Below are 20,903 nucleotides of genomic sequence, written 5' to 3'. Positions count from 1 at the left end.
TCATTCATACACGGAAAATAAACTAATATGCTTATTGGAACAGTAAAGGCTTAATGTTGGAACACCGATCAATTAGTTAAGGTAATATCCTTAGGATTTTTTTTTTACTTGGAGGAGAAGTTGAATCATTTGGAAATGATTGGTTTTTGATCGAGAGGTTTCTCGATAAGACCCTATTAAGGGAAATAGCGAATAGATCGCAGCTTTGTGCTTTCTGAGAGGCAGGAAATTTATTTGGAAATTATTGTTCTTGATCGAGAGGGTTCTCGAGTTTACCCTATTAAGGGAAATGGCGAGTTGTTCGCAGTTAATTCTTCAAACTAGTTTGTAGGATAAAATGATGAATTAAAAATAAAAAGGCGATAGTCATAATGTTAAGGACTAGTAATAAAAAGGTGTTCCATAACAGCCAAACATAAAGCAATAGACCCAAAGAAAAAAAAACCGTATAACAGTCAACAATAGTTAAAATTGAGTTCAAATATTCATGAAGTTAAATAGAAAAAAAAAATCTGGTTTAATTTTTGAAAAAAAAAAAATTCAGATACTTCATTTATTTTTTTTTAGCCGTTGGTAGGGGGAAATGTAACGAAGTTACAACCTTTCATACCTAATTTATTATTTAAATCCTATTATTTAAAAGTTATATTAGATCCCTAGTGCTGTTTGTTTCAATATAGATAATTTTGTATATCATGACCCTTGTCCTTAAAAAAATAAATTCAAATTCAACAGCATTCGAAGTTACCCTTCGCATACAGAGCCATAATAGCGATAGCGTTTCCCATCTCTGTTCTCGGCCCATCTGACAGATCAAAGGAGGTTCAAGTTGGCGGTTTTCGATGTTGAAGCCGAGCGGATGGAAGCACGAGATTAGGAACAATAGCCTCGGGATCGACTAGGGACACAAGGTCCCAGCCTTGGGTAAAACTCTCTCTCGATTTTTGACCACAGAGTAGGAAGGTTGTGCCTAGTGAAAATTGATGCAAAATTGTAAAGTATTTGGTGAGGATGCCATTAGTGCAAGATATAGAGACAAGAGGACACAATAGCAGGCATTAGTGACCAGAATAGACAAGTGTTTGCTGTGCCGGGTGGAACTCCACCGGAGGCACCGGTGTATCGGATGCCAAGCGGCGTTCCGGGAAAAAAAAAAATTACAGAAAACTGTAAGTCACATTATTCAATTACAACGAGCCAATTCTTAAGCTTTTGTTATTACGTTAGGGTAATATCGTGATTAGAAAGTTGATTACCGAAGCACTACCGAAGAGATCCAGTTAAAAACAATTAAAGGTAAAAATCCGATATTGAGGTTAGGTTTCTTATGCTAATTTGTGAAAAAACCGTTTGAAGATTTTCCTTCAAACGAAGGTCTAACCCCCAGGGACCAGTCTATTGCACCGCTGTGCCACCCCTCGCGACGCCAGTAGTCACCACTCCGGCCGATGCGGCTATACCGAGGTTCATAAGTTAACGATACTCCATGTGACAGTTAAGTGGGAAAAGCTCTGGTGTTGACCACGTGTGGATTTTCCTACCAAACCCACCCTCACCACTACATCGGTATATGACTTGCTGTCGAGCCTCAAGACGCGAACCGTTAGTAAAAAAACCCACCACCAGAGGCGTTCTCGACCGGTCTCGTGACGTCATCGTGGAGAACAAATTGAGCACCGTGCACGTCGGCAGTATTGGGCAAGTAGCGAAAGAAAAATCGACCAATTGTAAATCCTACTAACCGTAGATTAAGAAAAATGCAACACCGGGTAGAAAGAGACGAAACCATTAAACGAAATTTGTTAAACGCTACGAAATGAAGCCCTGTATTCTTTTGTATCGATTGATGGTCAAATAGAGGGAAAGTCTTGCTGTGGCTAACTATCGGGTTCGAAATAGTATAGGCTCTGGATCTGGAAAACCTTCAAAGGACACCAATCCACCCTAGAGTTGTATTAGATTTTGCGGGTTAGTTGTCGTTGGTTTCGGGCTTTGCTGAAGTTCGGTTTCGGATTGGAGGTTTAAGATAAGGACTCGCCCTGAGGTCTTCAGCCGGGTACGGGATTTGAGATACACACGCTCCTTCGCGGCAGGTTCGCACCTGCCTGGCGCTTAAGTGAAGGTTGTTTCGTTCTTTCCTTTTTCCCCTTTTCCCCGCCCCGTTACATGCGTCCTTCTCCTCCAGAATCTGTCTGTACTCTTCGTCGAACCAATCGTTCCGTCGACTTCGACCCATATACCCGACGTTGTTCTCCGCTGCGTCGTTAATGGCTGCTTTAACTGTACTCCAGCAGTCCTCAAGAGGGGCCCCATCGAGCTCACCCTCTTCCGGCAACGCTGCCTCGAGATGCTGCGCGTATGCAGTGGCGACATCAGGTTGCTTCAGTCGCTCTAGGTCGTACCGCGGCGGTCGTCGGTACCGAACATTGTTGATGACGGATAGTTTTGGGCGCAGTTTAACCATCACCAGATAGTGGTCAGAGTCGATGTTAGCGCCACGATATGTCCTGACGTCGATAATGTCGGAGAAGTGCCGTCCATCAATCAGAACGTGGTCGATTTGTGATTCTGTCTGCAGTGGTGATCTCCAGGTGTACCGATACGGGAAGCTGTGTTGGAAGTAGGTGCTACGAATGGCCATATTCTTGGAGGCGGCGAAATCAATTAGTCGTAGTCCGTTTTCGTTCGTCAGCCGGTGAGCGCTGAACTTTCCAATAGTCGGTCTAAACTCCTCCTCTTGGCCAACCTGAGCGTTCAAATCTCCTATGATGATTTTGACGTCGTGGCTTGGGCAGCTGTCGTACTCACGTTCCAGCTGCGCGTAGAATGCGTCCTTATCATCATCAGTGCTTCCGGAGTGTGGGCTATGGGCTATTACATCCACCATGACTGCCGAATCATCCACCACGTAATGCGACCTCAAAATCCGATAAAGTTCTTCATTCGACACACTAGCGCATGTGTGGTGCCCAACGAATGTAGAATTCTGCTGCGACTTCTCTTGTGGGCCATACACCGTCCATCCTAGCGCTGACCTTACCGCAATTGGTTCCCCTGGATTACCGACCCGTGACTCTAAAGGTGCAAAGAGGTGCAGATGCTTTAACCCAATTAGAATACGTGGGGTCTCCATAGGGCAATCTATCACCTTCAGGCCACGAAGGTGCTGGTACTGCATTGCAAATTCAGCAAACCGCATCGTCTGCTTCGGTAATCCCAGCTCTTTCAACAGTGTGCGCACTCCTCACTACGGTTTTCTGGGTTGAATCCAAGCTCGATAACGCCAAATCAGTTATCTTCGACTCCCGTCTTGTCATTCCGGAAGTCCATGACACGCGCGTATACGATGAGCCTTCATCCAAGAACACCAATATCTTCACCGCCTTGGAACCATTATACACCATCACTGGGACAACACGAAAGATCACCGACGGATGTACTATGCTACTGTGCATGTTACATGACGAATGTGCGTATAGTTGATGCAACAAGGTGTTATGCGTTGCGTTGCAATTCGCCACCTTACAGCGAATATTTATTTTACACTTGGAATCTCCGTGTGCATTTAGACAGCTTTTGCAAAGCTGCCATCTCACTACCACCTTCAACCGCTGTGCTAGATCAAGCTTCAAAAAATCCTCGCAATTACGCAACCTGTGATTTTTCTTGCCACATTTCACACATGGAATTCGCTTCTGGGGCTCGGTATCTCGGTTCGTCTTCATTATGACCCGGGCAGAAGCTATGAACAGAATAACAAAACATGATATGGACTTGATTGATATAAGAGATAAAAGAACAGGCCACAATATCAAAAATTTGCACCGAAATATCATATAAATATCAAGATATGCTATGGATAAGAACAAAATAATGGCACTTGATATCGATCACTTATTACAAATAACATATCTTGATATCCTCATGATATTTTAGTGCAAAATATTGATATTGTTGCCTGATCTTTTATCTCTTATATCAATCATGTCCATATCTCATTTTGCTATCTTATCAACATTTGATATTATTGAGCTATTTTCGTCTACTCGGGGAACGTTCACAAACGCTCCTTGTTGCATCACCTTGCTTCGCTCTCGATTCCGCTCCGGATTGCACACACGACTACTACTGGGTTGCCCGTCCACCAGATTTATCGCCTCCGTAGCTACAGAGACTATTTCCGCAAGAAAATCTGCCATGGTACGTAATGTAACTCTCTTCCCGTTGCCTAACTGTCCGGGCTTGTATCGAATCCAATCCATCTTTGTACTCGGTGGAAGCTTCTTCGCTAACTCACTTATCAGTAATGGATTGATCAGGTGTTCTTCCAGACGTGTTGCTTCCATGTGGTCGCAGAGTTGCTGAACCAATCGGCCGAACGTAATGTACGACGCCGGCTTCTCCGTCTTCGGGGCGTCCGCGGATCTCACCTTTACCAACAACGTCTCCAAAATTTGCTCAGGTTGGTCAACCTGTTCTCTCAGCTCCTGAATCACCTTCGGAACAAACTGCGGCAATAGAAGTCGCGATCCTACCGCTTCCAGTGCAGCTCCCTTGCAGCTCCAGTGCAGAGAAACCACACGCTTTCGTCGACGCCTCGTAGCTCGTGATGAAGATCGACCACGACGCGAATTCGATCCTTTACTCATTTTTGAGAATGTTCGGATCTCGAAAAAACTTGTTTTTGTAGCAGCTTTGTTGTTGCAGCTCAAAAATGAGTAGTTTTTTCCTCCCTCCAATACAATCCAATTATTCCTACTCCGCTTCTAATTTTGTAAGCTTCCGCTAATTTGCTAGCAACAACCGATTCAATTCAACTCAATCACTTTATCCGAATTCTAATTTACAATTTATTTTCTTTTCAGGTTTCCCAGGAGTTCACCGTAGTAGCATCAAATCGCCGTAATGAATCAACAGCCTCCAATCTTGTTTGTTTTTGTTTTTACCTTCAATGAATTCACCTACCAAATTGATCCACCCAATTCACCAACCATCACGCCGTGTTGCCAAGTGCCTTTATTTTATTGGCATAGCAATTTCTATTATTTGCAATGAATTTGTTCCATTTGCCAACCCGACATGAAAGTAGAAAACTACTATGTATTGGTACCAAATTAAGTTCATTTGTATCGTTCATTAGAAAAATTCACTTATATCAGAGAGTCGCACGCTCGTCTGGCTCTACACTTCCAAACGAAATCCTTCTGGGAGTTCAAAGTTCGTTCCGAAATAACAAAACGAATCCTTCTGGCATTTCAAACGGAATCCTTCTGGTGTGCTTATTCTGCATCTCGAATGACTCGAGAACTGTTGATTTCGACACGTCTCACATGAGACGACCGTGTAATTTAAATGGGAGGTATCGACAATTATACGAAACGCAGCACATGGGTTCCGAAGCGCATTCTCATACGGTTCCGAAGGGAATCCTTCTAGGATTCAGAAGCAAATCGTTCTAGAATTCTGAAACACAATCATTTAAAGATTCCGAAGGAAAATCTTCTGAGATTGTCGAAAGGAATTCTTCTGAGAGCCTCAAGGGAGTTCTTCTGCGATTCCGAAAGAAGTCCTTCTGAGATACCGAAAGGAATCATTCTGGGATTCCGAAATGACTCGACCAGAGTTTTCAAGCCTGATGATCCTTCTGGGATTCCGAAGCCAAGATTCCGAAGCAAATCCTTCTAATATTCCAAAGGATTTTTTTCTGTGCATCCGAAAGAAATCTTTAAACCCAATGTTTTTACACGGTTGGTATTCATTGATTTCTCAGTTAACCTGAAGTTTCACAAATCCTCCGGGATGTCCGAAGGGTACCCTTCTGAGATACCGAAGGCAATCATTCATAGAGTTCGAAGTGAAGCCTTCTGGGAGTACGAAATTAATCCTCTGCTATAGTCTGAAGCGAATCTTTTACGGAGTACGAAATTGTCTGGAACCTGGAAAGGTAATCCTTCTGAGAATCCTGAGAGAATTCTTCTAGGAGTCCGGAGGAAATGCTTCTAAGATTCCAAAGAAATCATTCTTAGAGCCTGAATGGAACATTTTAAGTATTCCGATGGAAATCCATATGGTAGTCTGAAGGGAATTCTTTTGGAAGTACGAAGAGTTTTGAGTTCGAAGAGAATTCTTCTGAGAATCCAATGATTTCGAAGGGAATCATTCTTAAAGTCTGAAGGGAAGTCGAAATGGAATTATTCTGGATGTCCGAAGGAAATCATTCGGGATGCCCGGAAGAAATACTTCTGGGATTCCGAAGAAATTCCTTCTGAGATTTCAAACGGAAACATTCTGGTATTCCGAAGGGAGTCCTTCTAGGATTCCGAAGAAAATTCTTCTCGAATTTCGAAGGAAATCCTTCTGGGAGTTTTGCTACAGTCTGAAAGAAAATTCTTTTGAGAGTCCTACCTGGATTCCGTGAGGAACCCTTTCCGGATTACGGGTAAATATCCTTTCCGGATTCTAGGTAGGAATCCTTTTCGGATTCCAAAGGGCATAGTTTTAGGGTTTTGCTCCAAAGCGAATCCCCCCAAAGGAAAATCTTTAGGATTCTCAAAGGATTCCTTTAAAAATTTCTTTCGGAATCCGAAAAAAAATTCCGTTCGGATTCCCAAAAACTTTTTTGAAATTCCGAATTCCGCCTAATTTTTGCGGATTTTGACTGCTTGTACTGCGACAGGTGACCAGAAATCCGCTACATCTTCATTTGGTCTCTTGAAAATGAAAATGCAACTGTTTTCGCTTTCACATGACGAACACGAAAATTACCAGTACTGCTTCTCAGAATTTGATATGACACTTTCTGTGATTTCGAGATTCGAGATTCCAAATAAAATCATAGAATCCGGAATATGGAATCTGATGGGAAGAATTATTGAATCCTGTAATTCCGAAGGGGCCCTCCGTGCGTCCTACTGCACGGCTACAAAGCAAGACCATGCTGAGGGTGGCTGGGTTCGATTCCCGGTGCCAGTTTAGGCAATTTTTGGATTGAAAATTATCTCGACTTCCCTGAGCATAAAAGTATCATCGTGTTAGCCTCATGATATACGAATGTAAAAATGGTAACTTGGCTTAGGAACCTCGCAGTTAATAACTGTGGAAGTACTTAATGAACACTAAGCTGCGAGGCGGCTTTGTCCCAGTGTGGGGAAGTAATGCCAATAAGAAGAAGAAGAAGAATTCCGAAGGGAATCCTTCTGAGTTTCTTTTATTTATTTATTTATTACCAGACTTGGTGGTGGTGATCGCTCGAAAGTTCTCATACTCCATATTGTCGCCTTTCTTGCAGATGGGGCATATAACCCCTTCCTTCCACTCCTCCGGTAGCTGTTCAGTTTCCCAGATTCTGACTATCAGTTTGTGCAGGCAAGTGGCTAGCTTTTCCGGGCCCATCTTGATGAGCTCAGCTCCGATACCATCCTTACCAGCTGCTTTATTGGTATTTAGCTGTTGGATGGCATCCTTAACTTCCCTCAAGGTGGGGGCTGGTTGGCTTCCATCGTCCGCTGAACTGACGTAGTCATCTCCTCCGCTGCCTTGACTTTCACTGCCTGTACTCTCAGCGCCATTCAAATGTTCCTCGTAGTGCTGCTTTCACCTTTCGATCACCACACGTTCGTCCGTCAAGATGCTCCCATCCTTATCCCGGCACATTTCGGCTCGCGGCACGAAGCCTTTGCGGGATGCGTTGAGCTTCTGATAGAACTTGCGTGTTTCTTGAGAACTGCACAGCTATTCCATCTCTCCGCACTCCGCTTCTTCCAGGCAGCGTTTCTTCTCCTAAAAAAGGCGGGTCTGCTGTCTCCGCTTCCGTCTATAACGTTCCACGTTCTTCCGGGTACCTTGCTGCAGTGCGACCGCCCGCGCTGCGTCCTTCTCCTCCAGAATCTGTCTGCACTCTTCGTCGAACCAATCGTTCCGTCGACTTCGTCCCATATACCCGACGATGTTCTCCGCTGCGTCGTTAATGGCTGCTTTAACTGTATTCCAGCAGTCCTCAAGAGGGGCCCCATCGAGCTCAGCCTCTTCCGGCACGGTGCCTCGAGATGCTGCGTTAGGCAGTGGCGAAATCAGGTTGCTTCAGTCGCTCTAGATCGTACAGCGGCGGTCGTCGGTTGTTGATGACATATAGTTTTGGGCGCAGTTTAACCATCACCTGATAGTGGTCAGAATCGATGTTAGCGCCATGATATGTCCTGACGTCGATAATGTCGGAGAAGTGCCATCCATCAATCAGAACGTGGTCGATTTGTGATTCTGTCTACAGTGGTGATCTCCAGGTGTATCGATACGGGAGGCTGTGTTGGAAGTAGGTGCTGCGAATGGCCATATTCTTGGAGGCGGGGAAATCAATTAGTCGTAGGCCGTTTTCGTTCGTCAGCCGGTGAGCGCTGAACTTCCCAACAGTCGGTCTCCTCCTATTGGGCCTCAGAACGCTAGACTGGTGCTTTAACCAACTAAGCTACGAAGGACCTCCGTCGGCCTTCACAACCTAGCGGCTACTGAATAAGTTCAAGATTCCCCTCGAGATTCAGCGAGCGGAATTGACGCGGAATGGATTTCATGTCGCTCGGAAATGGCGCGGATCAGCCAATCAGCCTCTATATGCACCAATCATGTACAGGGCCCATAAATAAATACACCCAAAGTTTTTTTTACGCGGTTGGTATTCATTAATTCCTTGGTTAACCTAAACTTTCACAGCATTTTTAATACCACCTGAGTTTTCTTTGATTTTTTTTTTGATTTTTTTCGTGGGGTGAACTCATAGTTTCATTGACGCTAAAGGTCTTAATCGACTAAAACCCATCCGTGTGAACAAAGAACTGGCTGTAAATAAGTTTGAGGCTAGCTGGAGGTTAACTCACCTGTAGAGAATAAGGCTTGATCAATAAATACAAAATTATTGAAATTGAAACATCATTTCGTACAACAATAAAAAAAAATGTAAATCCGCCACTCTATTTTCGGAGTTTGCATCACAATTTCCATAAATTTGACTAACTGCATCATGGTAGGCGTGGTGAGTTATAACAAACAACACGTTACCGTTGCCAACGCCAAACTGTATGAAAGGCGGGTTTCAACAGGGCAAGAGGTTCCTTCCAGTTCGAGACAGCAACACGTACGGACGTGTTTTTGCTCGCGCATTTTTTCGAAGTGTTTTTTCTCGTTCTTTCGCTGTTTACGTTTTCGCTTGTCGCGTTGGCGTTATTTTCTCCCGGACCCGTCATGGGAGACTCGGTGGCCGATTCGGTCGCTGGAAAAGTGCCTAAGCGCACTGCTCTTGGAGGCGCGGGTAACCCCTCCAAGCAGCTTTTGCAAAGCAACGTGTTCTCGCCGTTGCCGCTTGATGACGCCGGCAATCCGCCGAAAAAGAGGAAGAAGCAGCAATCGCAGCTGCCGCAGGTGCAACCGGAGCGGAAGGAGAAGTGCCCGCCCGTGTTTGTAAAGGGAAATCCGCCGTATTTGCGCCCGAAAATTCGCCAGCTGATCGCTAAGGGGCTGAAATGTACTTTTCGGCTCTGCAGCGAGGGCGTGAAAGTGATGCCGGCCAACAGGGACCATCATCAATCCGTCGTGGAGTTCCTCGAGGTCCACAAGTATGAGTACTACACTCATGACCACCCCGGCACGAAGCCGCTCAAGGCTTTGCTGCGAGGACTTCACGACATGAAGGAAGAAGAGCTCCAAGCAGAGCTTGAAAGTTGCGGACTGAAGCCAGTAGCCGTCCACAAGATCGCTCGTCACGACAAGGCGAGGAAATATCGCGACCAGCTTTACCTGATCCATCTGGAGCACGGCTCCACCACGTGGAAGGACCTGAAGCTGGTCGGCGTTATAAATTACACCGTCGTTGACTGGGAGCGATATCGGCCAGTGCACCGCGATGTCACGCAGTGCACCAACTGCTTCAATTTCGGGCACGGCACCAGAAACTGCCGCATGAAGCCGCGCTGCAACAAATGTGACGAGCTCTATCCGACCGATGAGTGCGACAAGATGGAGGTTGCTGATCCCAAATGCGCCAACTGTGGGGACAAGCATCGGGCTACAACCAAGGACTATCCAAAGCGGGCGGCGTTTTTGGAAATCTGGAAGAAGGCCTCCACCAGGTCCCTGCCGAAAAAGAACCGAGTTCCTGCTCTCAACTAGGTGAACTTTCCGGCCATCCCTGCTCCCCGGCGAGCGATACCAATTCTTCCACATTTGCAGCCACACAAACGGCTGGCGGCTGTTGCAGCATCAGTTCAAGCTCCAACACCATCCACCAGCGAATGGCCCCCGCTTTCTCCCCCTGGATTCCGTCGTCAGGATAATGAGCCCCTTTCGGCCGAGGGCGACCCACCGCTCTACACATCGGAGCAACTAGTTCCGATTTTCACCCAACTGGCAACGCGACTACGCGGTTGCAAAACTCGCTTCGACCAGATCTTCACCCTGGGCATGTTCGTCATTGAAAATGGCTGCTAGGGTGGGTCTGGTCAATTGGAACGCTTGCTCACTAAATACAAAATCATCGAGCTCAGCGATTTCCTTCAGGAGAAGGAGATTGACGCGGCTTTAATCACCGAAACCTACCTGAAGCCAGAGGTAAGTGCAACAATTCCGGGTTTTAGGCTGGTGAGGTTCGATCGAACAAGCTCCAGAGGGGGAGGAGTGGCAATCGCCTTGCGAAGCAACATCGCATCGCCTGCCGCCTGCTGCCGGACTTCAAGCTCAAACTCATCGAAGCCGTTGGAGTGGAAGTCACCATTTCCGTCGGAGTCGTCACTCTCATCGTGGCTTACTGTCCCACACAAGCCAAAGTCGACGATGACACGTCGGCCGAGCTACGAAGGGATATAGTCAAGCTCATTCGGCGGCAGGTGCAGTTCATCATCGCCGGAGACCTGAATGCAAAGCACCAATCGTGAGGAAACACCGTCTCCAACCGGAACGGAGTCGTCTGGTTCAACGACGAACTAGAGGGCCACTACACCATCCTGAGCCCTGACAGCCCTACCCGGTTGACACGGTCCGGGGCCCATGCTACGCTCGACATCTACATCACGAACATGCACAATCACGTCTCCCAGCCGGTCGTCTTCCAAGAACTTAGCTCGGACCACTATCCGGTGGTGGCTGAAGTTGGAACCTCAGTAAATCGGCACGAGCTAACAAGGCGAAACTATCATCGAGTGAACTGGCAGCGGTTCCAGCAGTGCATCGACAACACCGTCGATTACGAGGTGCGTCCGGAGACGCCGGAAAGTATCGACCGCCAGCTGTGCGCTATCGAGGAGGCGATCTCGGTGGCCCGTGAGCAACATGTACCGACGGCTCGGCAGGTAAGCAACTCCTTAAACATCGATACACTCACCAAAGATTTGATTCGATTGCGGAATGTCACTCGCAGGCAGTTTCAGCGTACTGGACTGCCTGAGCTTAAGGCACGCTGCAATCGAATCACAAAAATTATCAAGGCCAGAATGGTGGACCTCAAAAATAACGACTTCTCGAATAAGATCCGCACTCTCCCAGATTATGCTAAGCCGTTCTGGAAAATGACCAACATTCTAAAATCCAAGCCTCGGCCCATTCCACCTTTGATCCCACTAGACAATAATGGCTCTAAGGATCGCTTGATAACTCCTGCAGAGAAGGTCGCTGAAATAGGTCGTCACTTCGTCAGCTCACACAATCTTGGGCAGAACATCGTCAGTCCACACGAAGCAGCCGTCAACGAGCATGCTAACAACATCCATTTGATTCCCAACGACTTCTCGGAGGAGTTGGAGATCTCAGCTGACGAATTGACGGCCTATATCAAATCGTCGAAGAACATGAAGGCCGCAGGCTTCGACAGCATCCTGAATCTCGAGCTCAAACACATGAGTGCTCCGTTCTTTGAGCACCTCTCGCTGATCTTTAATCAGTGTCTACGGCTCAGCTACTTCCCATCGTCCTGGAAGTCAGCGAAAGTCTTCTCTCAGGGTTATCCAAGCTATTCGAAAAAGCTATTCATCATCGGTTACTTGAGTCTGCCGAAAATCTCAACATCTTGCTCGAGGAATAGTTTGGTTTCCGACGCGGTCGGTCAACTGTATACCAACTGACCCGAGTTACCAACGTCCTCAGACGGAACAAGTTTGTCTCGAAAACATCCGCCATGGCCTTACTCGATGTCGAGAAGGCATTTGACAATGTATGGCATGATGGCCTGGTGTTCAAACTACAACGCTACAATCTTCCCAGCTACATGGTGAAAATCATCAACAATTACCTGTCGGCAAGGACATTCCGGGTCTCAATCAGCGGAGCGAGTTCCAATGCGCACAACATCGTCGCAGGCGTCCCTCAGGGCAGTATCCTCGGGCCCCTGCTTTTCAATCTGTTCACCTCCGACATGCCAGAACCTCCAGAAGGCGGCATTCTGTCTCTGTTCGCAGATGACACTTCCATCCTCTACAACGGTAGAGTGATCAGAGCGCTAGTGGCAAAACTCCAACGAGGCCTGGATGCCCTGACAGAGTAAATCACCAGCTGGAAGATCTGTATCAACGCGGCGAAGACCCAGGTCATCATTTTCCCCCACTCCAAATCTCCTAAACTTGTTGCGCCTGGGGACTGTAAAATCATCCTCAATGGCACGACTGTGGAATGGGCCAATGAGGCCGACTACCTTGGCTTGACCCTCGACAGCAAGCTTATTTTCAGGCAACAGGTTGACAAAACGGTGACAAAGTGTAACGTTTTGTTGAAACTACTGTACCCTTTGATCAACCGCCAGTCGTCATTGTCCCTGAAAAATAAGCTTGCTGTCTACAAGCAAATCATCCTCCCTGTGATCGAATACGGCATGCCGGTCTGGGAGAGCTGCGCTAAAACCCACCACCTTAAACTTCAATGGATCCAAAACAAATTCCTGAGGAGGATCCTCAACACCCCTCCCAGGACAAGAACATCCGCGGTCCACCGTCTGGACGGGATAAAAACCTTACATGAACGCTTTGGTGAGTGTAAAGAAAAGTTTAGGGTCCGTTGCTTGCACTCGGACCAAGAAGCACTTAGGGCGCTAGTTCCAATCTAGGTTATCAAATTTTTATTGTAAATATTAGTGTACATAATAGTTAGGTTATCAAATTTTAAAAAACACACTAGCGCTTCCTAAAGGCCGTCATGATATATTATATTTTAAAACTCAGATAACAATATAAAAAAAATCAAATCGAAGTTGAAGGGCCAAACCGGCCGATCACTGTATATGTACACTGGCCGGCATAATAAAGTGCCCACTTGCCGTTTTTCATACAAAATGGTCAACTTTGGAGCTCTAGATCTTGGGTTCCCGTGAACCGATTTGGCTGAAAATTTTACCAGAGCTCAGATATAACTTGAATTTTAACATATCTATGTTTCGAGCATATTGACTCACAGGGTTAAAAATTATTGCGGTAATACCAACGTGAATTTTTTGGCAAAAAATTGTTTTTCAAATACCTCGAAAACTACATCTCTAAGTGTACAGGTATATATAGCAAACTTTTTTGTATTGGCAAAATACGCGTTTTTACTGAATATGTCATCAGTCTACAACCTATAGAATTCAAGATATTTAAAAAATAAATTTTTGCCAAAAAATTCACTTTGGTAATACCGCAATAATTTTTTAACCTGTGAATCAATATGGTCGAAACTTAGATATGTTAAAATTCTAGTTATATCTGAGCTCTGGTAAAATTTTCAGCCAAATCGGTTCACGGGAACCCGAGATCTAGAGCTCCAAAGTTGACCATTTTGTATGAAAAACGGCAAGTGGGCACTTTATTATGCCGGCCAGTGTATAAACAAAATAATTGTAGAACAAAAAATGATTGAATAAAGAGGAATTTTACTACTACTACTGGGCAATAGGTCAGTCTTACAATGGATGGCATGACGAACGCATCAAATTGGAAGGAAAAGAGAAGATCAAAAACAGGTTCTCAAGAATCCAAAATTGAAAGAGGAGCAATATTTATCAAGAAACTCCAAGCTTCTTCTAATATGACGGACTCATCGTTTGGATTGGGAACCCCTAAGAAGCATTTGGTGAATCAAGAACTAGAAATCACGACAACCGCCAGAATTGTCAGAAAGTACAGTAAACGATCAGTTTTACCAAACAAACGCAAGCTAGGAAGGAAAGACAGTGCAGAAGTTGGAATTGTTAAAAATAATAAAATTCAATCTATATGCGATTCCATGAAATACCGATATAGTGGGTCACTGTATCATGAAAATTTGTAGTTTTGTTCCTTGTCACAAAATATTAGACACGTTTTATTTTTTATTTATGCATTAGGGCGACCATTTCCATGATAGAATGAAAGGTAATTAAACATACTTTAGACGAAAAATATAAAGGCATTGAAAATTTTTAATTTTGTCTTATAAAACATGAATTGTATTTGTATTTTGCAATTTTCATGATGTCTGACTAGAGTGCACAAAAATGGTGCAGGAACAGCAAAAAAAACGAAAATTACATACGGGGAAGGACGACCTTGGCAGGTTTTGTTCTACTATTGTCAGGGGGTTTCTATAACTAATTAAGCTCAGATTCGGCCTAAACATTCTTTGCATATCAAAGAATATTGTGGCCAAATTGCATAACATTTGGTCAATAAAAACCCCCCTGACAATAATAGAACAAAACCTGCCAAAGCCGTCCTTCCCCGTATGTCGTTTTCGTTTTTTGGGGTTTCTGCACCATTTTTGCATTTGTATTTGTATTGTTCGTGAAAGACGCATTTCCCATAAAGTTAATTTCTTAATACTCTATTAGGAGACAAAATTTTCAAAACGACCATAAATCAATGGAGACACATGGTAGTTTAGTCCCATGGGTATGGTCAAAAAACCCAAAACCTGATAACTTCGATAAAATATATCTCAAAAACTAAGAGACATTCTTTCATTTTTTTGATATGTTATGTAAAACAGTCTTAATTTTCAAGAAAAAAATATAAAATCATAAAGCGCCTCTTTTCCGACGAGATTATATGATATATCCTCATGCGAAAATTACGAGTAAGGATGAGTAAATCGTGAAAACTAAAATAGACTTTCGTATGGATTATTTCGCATGGGCCTTTTCGCCAATTATGCAGGACAACGTCTGCTGGGTCGACTAGTTTAAAATAAAATAGGGAAAACAGTTTTTGTTATTTTCTGAAGTGTTTAAAATTGGTTGCATAATCTTATTAATTATTTTTTTGCCTTTCTCGTATACAAAGTATACGTAAAGGCTATATGTTCGCTCCAAAAACGAACTTTTTATAGGAGGCCCGGAGACCCATAGTGTTATATACCGATCGACTCAGCTCGACGAATTGGAGTGATGTCTGTGTGTGTGTATGTGTGTGTATGTGTGTGTATGTGTGTGTGTGTATGTGTGTGTGTATGTGTGTGTGTGCGCAAAAAGTCTAGCTCACTTTTTGGGAACTTATTCTCAACCGATTTGCTCGCAACAAGTTGCATTCGACGCAGAATACTGTCCCATTGTTTCCTATTGAAAACTGACCCGATCGGACTATGGGCTTAAAAGTTATGTCCAAAATACTTTTTTTCATAAAAAAGCGCATTAAAAGTCTAGCTCATTTTTGGGCACTTATTTTCCACCGATTTGCTTGCAACAAGTTGCAATCGACGCAAAAACCTGTCTCATTATTTCCTATTGAAAACTGATCGGATCGGCCTATGGGCTTTGAGGTTATGGCCAAAATACTTTTTTTCATAAAAAAGCACATTAAAAAGTCTAGCTCACTTTTTGGGAACTTATTCTCAACCGATTTGCTCGCAACAAAATGCATTCGACGCAGAATACTGTCCCATTGTTTCCTATTGAAAACTGACCCGATCGGACTATGGGCTTAGAAGTTATGACCAAAATACATTTTTTCAATCGACGCAAAATCCTGTCCCATTATTTCCAATTGAAAACTGACCTGATCGGACTATGGGCTTAGAAATTATGGCCAAAATACTTTTTTTCATAAAAAAGCACATTAAAAAGTCTAGCTCACTTTTTGGGCACTTATTCTCAACCGATTTGCTCGTAACAAGTTGCAATCGACGCAAAATCCTGTCCCATTATTTCCTGTCCCATTATTTCCTATTGAAAACTGACCCGATCGGGCTATGGGCTTAGAAGTTATGGCCAAAATACTTTTTTTTTCATAAAAAAGCACATTAAAAAGTCTAGCTCACTTTTTGGGCACTTATTCTCAACCAATGTGTTCGCAACAAGTTGCATTCGACGCAGAATCCTGTCCCATTATTTCCTATTGAAAACTGACCCGATCGGACTATGGGCTTAGAAGTTATGGCCAAAATACTTTTTTCATAAAAAATCACATTGAAAAGTCTAGCTCACTTTTTGGGCACTTATTCTCAACCGATTTGCTCGCAACAAGTTGCAATCGACGTAGAAACCTGTCCCATTGTTTCCTATTGAAAACTGACCTGATCGGGCTTAGAAGTTATGGCCGAAATACATTTTTTCATATAAAAGCACATTAAAAAGTCTAGCTCACTTTTTGGGCACTTATTCTCAACCGATTTGCTCGCAACAAATTGAATTCGACGCAGAATCCTGTCCCATTGTTTCCAATTGAAAACTGACCCGATCGGACTATGGGCTTAGAAGTTATGGCCAAAATACTTTTTTTCATAAAAAATCACATTGAAAAGTCTAGCTCACTTTTTGGGCACTTATTCTCAACCGATTTGCTCGCAACAAGTTGCATTCGATGCAGAATCCTGTCCCATTGTTTCCTATTGAAAATTGACCCGATCGGACTATGAGCTTAGAAGTTATGGCCAAAAAAAAAATCGTGTAAAAGCACATTAAAAAGTCTAGCTCACTTTCTGAGCACTTATTCTCAATTTGCTCGCAACAAGTTGCATTAGACGCAGAGTCCTTTCCCATTGTTTCTTATTGAAAATTGACCCGATCGGACTATGGGCTTAGAAATTATGGCTAAAATACTTTTTTTTCATAAAAATCATATTAAAAAGTCTAGCTCACTTTTTGGGAATTTATTCTCAACTGATTTGCTCGCAACAGTTGCATTCGACGCAGAATCCTGTCCCATTGTTTCCTATTGAAAATTGACCCGATCGGACTATGGGCTTAGAAGTTATGACCAAAATTCTTTTTGCCTTTCTTGTATACAAAGTATTCTTAAAGGCTATATGTTTTCTCCAAAAACGAACTTTTTATAGGAGAATTAAAGTGATGTCTGTGTGTGTATGTGTGTGCGCAAAATAATCTCACTGATTTTTCAGGCACTTATCCTTAACCATTTCATTTCTTAGGCATTTATCCTCAACCGATTTGCTCGCAACAAGATGCATTTGACGCGGAATCTTGTCCCATTGTTTCGTATCGAAAACCGTCGGACTATGGGCTTCGGAGTTATGGCCAGTTTTTACAAGAAAATTCTTTTCCTCTATTTAGGCACTTACTCTCGGCTGAATTACTCGCAACATTCGACGCAGAATCATGTCCCATTGTTTCCTATTAAAAATTGGCCGGATCGGACTATGGGCTCAGAAGTTGTGGCCAAAATACTTTTTTTCATACCAAAAGTGCGAAGAAATTACTCACTCACAAGAAACGAGAAAGGCACTATCACTGCTAGGTGGATTAATCTGGTTTTTGCTTTTCTCGTGTACTAAGTATACGTAGAAGCTATATGATCGCTCCAAAAACAAACTTTTTATAGAAGGCCCGTAGACCCATAGTGTTATATACCAATCGACTCAGTTCGACGAATTGAGGTGATGTCTGTGTGTGTGTGTGTGTGTGTGTGTGTGTGTGTGTGTGTGTGTGTGTGTGTGTGTGTGTGTGTGTGTGTGTGTGTGTGTGTGTGTGTGTGTGTGTGTGTGTGTGCGCAAAACTACTCAACAAAATGTCACTCATTTTTCGGGCACTTATCCTCAACCGATTTGCTCGCAACAAGTTGCATTCGACGCAAAATTCTGTCCCATTGTTTCCTATTTGAAATTGGCCAGATCGAACTATGGGATCGAGAGTTATGGCCAAAATACAAATTCATACGAAAAAATCGCGTAAAAAATGTCACTCATTTTTCGGGCACTTATCCTCAACCGATTTGCTCGCAACAAGTTGCATTCGACGCAGAATTCTGTCCCATTGTTTCCTATTTGAAATTGGCCAGATCGAACTATGGGATCGAGAGTTATGGCCAAAATACAAATTCATACGAAAAAACGCGTAAAAAATGTCACTCATTTTTCGGGCACTTATCCTCAACCGATTTGCTCACAACAAGTTGCATTCGACGCAGAATCCTGTCCCATTGTTTCCTATTTGAAATTGGCCAGATCGGACTATGGAATCGAGAGTTATGGCCAAAATACAAATTCATACAAAAAAATCGTGTAAAAATGTCACTCATTTTTCGGGCACATATCCTTAATCGATTTGCCCACAATAAGTTGCATTCGACGTAGAATCCTGGCCCGTTTTTTCCTATTGAAAATTGGCCATATCGGACTATGGGATCGAAAATTATACCATTTTGCCTTTCTCGTATACTAAGTATACGGTAAAGGCTATATGATCGCTCCAAAAACAAACTTTTTATAGAAGGCCCGGAGACCCATAGTGTTATATACCAATCGACTCAGTTCGACGAATCGAGGTGATGTCTGTGTGTGTGTGTGTGTATGTGTGTGTGTGTGCAAAACTACTCAAAAAATGTCACTCATTTTTCGGGCACTTATCCTCAACCGATTTGCTCGCAACAAGTTGCATTCGACGCAGAATCCTGTCCCATTGTTTCCTATTTGAAATTGGTCAGATCGGACTATGGGATCAGAAGTTATGGCCAAAATACAAATTCATACGAAAAAATCGCGTAAAAAATGTCACTCATTTTTCGGGCACTTATTCTCAACCGATTTGCTCGCAACAAGTTGCATTCGATGCAGAATCCTGTCCCATTGTTTCCTATTTGAAATTGGCCAGATCGAACTATGGGATCGAAAGTTATGGCCAAAATACAAATTCATACGAAAAAATCGCGTAAAAAATGTCACTCATTTTTCGGGCACTTATCCTCAACCGATTTGCTCGCAACACATTGCATTCGCCGCAGAATCCTGTCCCATTGTTTCCTATTTGCAATTGGTCAGATCGGACTATGGGATCAGAAGTTATGGCCAAAATACAAATTCATACGAAAAAATCGCGTAAAAAAATGTCACTCATTTTTCGGGCACTTATTCTCAACTGATTTGCTCGCAAATAAATTGCATTCGACGCAGAATCCTGTCCCATTGTTTCCTATTTGAAATTGGCCAGATCGAACTATGGGATCAGAAGTTATGGCCAAAATACAAATTCATACGAAAATATCGCGTAAAAAATGTCACTCATTTTTCGGGCACTTATTCTCAACCGATTTGCTCGCAACAAGTTGCATTCGCTGCAGAATCCTGTCCCATTGTTTCCTATTGAAAATTGGCCAGGTCGGACTATGGGATCGGAAGTTATGGCCAAAATACAAATTTATACGTAAAAATCGCGTAAAAAATGTCACTCATTTTTCGGGCACTTATCCTCAACCGATTTGCTCGCAACAAATTGCATTCGACGCAGAATCCTGTCCCATTGTTTCCTATTGAAAATTGGCCAGGTCGGACTATGGGATCGAAAGTTATGGCCGAAACATCATTTTTGCCTTTTTATACGAAAAGGCTGTATGTTCGCTCCAAAACCAAACTTTTACAGAAGGCCTGGAGACCCATAGTGTTGTATACAAATCGATTCAGCTCGACGAACTGAGATGATGTCTCTGTGTGTGTGTGCGCGCACCAAAAGTGCGAAAAGTTTAGCTCACTTTTTTGGAACTCAACCGATTTAATTCCAACAAGTTTCATTCGACGCGGAATCCTGTCGTATTGTTTTCTATTGAAAATTTGGAAGATCGGAACTTGGGCACAGAAATTATGGCCAAAATATACTATGTGTTATAAAAAAGCGAGTAAAAAAGTCTAGCTGACTTTTAATGGACTTACCCTCAACCGATTTACTCACAACAAATTGCATTAGACGCGGAATCCTGTTCTATTATTTTCTATTGAAAGTTGGCCAGATTGGACTATTACCTTAGAAATTATGGCCAATTTTTTTGCCTTTCTTGTGCAACAAAGTTGTACCGAAAGGCTATAATTTCTTTCCGAAAACGAACTATCGGATGCTTCCACACTGATGCACTTCCTCCCTCTTCATACGGGAGTTTGGCAGAAAGACGGTCATGAGATTTATATCATAACAAATATCAAATATCAAATATCCCTCCGCTCGCTTGATGGGAATGACATTTCGTTTTCTTTTGTGCAGTCGGAGCTTCAGTTTAACTAACATCCAAAAAGTGATATCCTTAAAATATATGACTGGGTAAAATAAAACAGGGGTATGAACGTCAAAAACATTGGAAAAGGAAATAAAAATGTCGAAATTCTTATTAATATTGTAGATCAAGCTGAAAACCGAACCGAGGTCTCGCGACAATCGCATTTTCTCGCATTTCCGGAGTAGTGCGAGTAGTGTAGTGCAGTAGTAGGAGTAGTAGTAGGAGTAGCGCATCGCGAGTAGTGCGCAACTGTGCCATAGTCGGGCACCACTCGCGATGCAGTTGCGACATCCGGGAATGGGACAAAATATGATTTTCGGTTTTCAACTGGATCTACAATATCTTTGCCGTAATCTGATTTTCATAGAACGGACAAAGAAATTTGTCTTTTTTACTCCTAGCTACTAGCTAATCTATTTTCAAGCACACACATTTTACGAAGGTCGAGAAAGGCACCATCACCGCTAGGTGGATTAATCTGGGTTTTTTTTA

The 20,903-nt window shown here is 43.3% G+C and overlaps 1 long non-coding RNA gene across 1 annotated transcript; it reads left to right on the top strand.

Moving 5' to 3' along the window:
- Positions 1–801: 801 nt before the first annotated feature.
- Positions 802–2,032, top strand: LOC134202815 (uncharacterized). The gene is made up of 3 exons (XR_009977349.1): positions 802–1,169; positions 1,228–1,296; positions 1,357–2,032. It is a non-coding gene; the product is annotated as an uncharacterized LOC134202815 (long non-coding RNA).
- Positions 2,033–20,903: the final 18,871 nt, after the last annotated feature.

The sequence above is a fragment of the Armigeres subalbatus genome, unplaced genomic scaffold (assembly GCF_024139115.2).
Source record: "Armigeres subalbatus isolate Guangzhou_Male unplaced genomic scaffold, GZ_Asu_2 Contig143, whole genome shotgun sequence".
Classification (NCBI taxonomy): domain Eukaryota; kingdom Metazoa; phylum Arthropoda; class Insecta; order Diptera; family Culicidae; genus Armigeres; species Armigeres subalbatus.
This window is presented reverse-complemented; position numbering and strand designations above follow the sequence as displayed.